The 1,619-nt window shown below is 32.6% G+C and overlaps 1 protein-coding gene across 1 annotated transcript in view; it reads left to right on the top strand.

Annotated features, from left to right (window-relative positions):
- Positions 1-1,619, top strand: part of SFMBT1 (Scm-like with four mbt domains 1) — an 85,673-nt gene that overhangs the window by 43,671 nt on the left and 40,383 nt on the right. The window lies entirely within an intron of this gene.

Raw genomic sequence — 1,619 nt, 5'->3', positions numbered from 1 at the left:
ATATATATATATATATATATATATATATATATATATATATATAACACTAACTTTAGAGGGAAAATATTGATAAATTAGACTACATTAAAATTAAGAACTTCTGTTTATCAAAAGACACCATCATGAAAATGAGAAGATATTTGCAATGCAATGCAGTGTCAAAAAACTGATATTCAAAATGTAGACTGAACTTAAAAAATGGGTAAAGAACTTAGCCATTTCCCAAAAGAAGAAATCAAAATGACTACAAATGTAAAGGTTCTCAGCTTCATTAATAATCAGTGCAAATTAAAATCACAATAAAATGCATGACATACCTTTTAAAATGGTTAAAAATGAAAAAGACTAAAATACAGAAATGTTGGTTAGAATGAAACAAAAGGAATTCTCGTACAGTATTAGGAGAGTAAATTGGTGCAACTACTTTGGAAAATTTTGTTTGTATCTGTTATAGAAATTCATGTATGTAGACACCAAAAGACATACAAAAATGTTCATGGCATCACTATTTGTAGCCTCTCAAAACAATGAACTGCCCAAATACTGATTAGTAGTAGTACTAGAATGGATAAATTGTGGCAGATTTGTATAGTGGAATTGTGTAGAACAGTGGAAAGAAGTAAACTGCTGTTACATGGAACAGCATGAATGAATCTCATGAGCAAGGCTTGGCAAGAGAAGCCCCATGCAGAAAAACGTTGATACTGCATAATTTCATTAAGACAGTGTCAAAACATAGGTGATATTGAACTGTAGTGTTCAGGATATTGGTTGCCTTTCAGGAGTAGAACAGGGTAGTGACTAGAAGCGGGGAGAATTTTTACACAGAATGTGTGACTGTTCTTCTCTGGCTCTCTCCAGGATTCCACTCTCACTTTCCAGTGGTTGTGATTGCCACATTGCCTTTATTTGTCATGTCTCCATAGTCTCCTCTAGTGTCTGACAGTTCTTCATTCTTTCTTTGTCTTTCATGGACTTGACACTTTTGAAGAGCGTATATTACATGTCAATTATTTTATGGAACATTCCTCAATTTGGATTTGTTTTTTTTCCTCATGATTAGATTGAGTTTTTGTAGATTTGTCAGGAATGTCATAGTAATGACAGTGAGAAACCTGGTTTTTACCCACAATATATTTATTTACTTAGTATAAGTATATTATTTACTTAGTATAAGTATATACATAAAGTATATACATAAGTATATACATAAATCTTAGTATATACATAAAATAGTTTCAGAATTGCTAATGCATTCCTTTGTGACCATATAATTTTTCATCTACATTAGAATATTTGAGAGAGAAAGAAGGGCATTATTAATTATTATTTAAGGATAATGGTAGGAACATAGACCATTTTAGGGAAACGAAAATATGGTACACTTTATACTAATTTATTATCATTACAGCTTATTTTTGTCCTTTCCCTTTTCTAGCTTCATAGATTTTCTGTTGAGTGATCTAGAAATTACTCTTGAAAACAATGTGTTGAAGGCTGTTAAAATGGTGAATATCTAGCAATTTATATACTTAATAGAAAGCATGGGCCGGCCCGGTGGCGCACTGCTACAGTGCACCGCTTGGGAGCGCGGTGGCGCTCCCGCCAAGGGTTCGGAT

Source organism: Galeopterus variegatus, unplaced genomic scaffold (genome assembly GCF_000696425.1).
Source record: "Galeopterus variegatus unplaced genomic scaffold, G_variegatus-3.0.2 Scaffold2012, whole genome shotgun sequence".
Classification (NCBI taxonomy): domain Eukaryota; kingdom Metazoa; phylum Chordata; class Mammalia; order Dermoptera; family Cynocephalidae; genus Galeopterus; species Galeopterus variegatus.
This window is presented reverse-complemented; position numbering and strand designations above follow the sequence as displayed.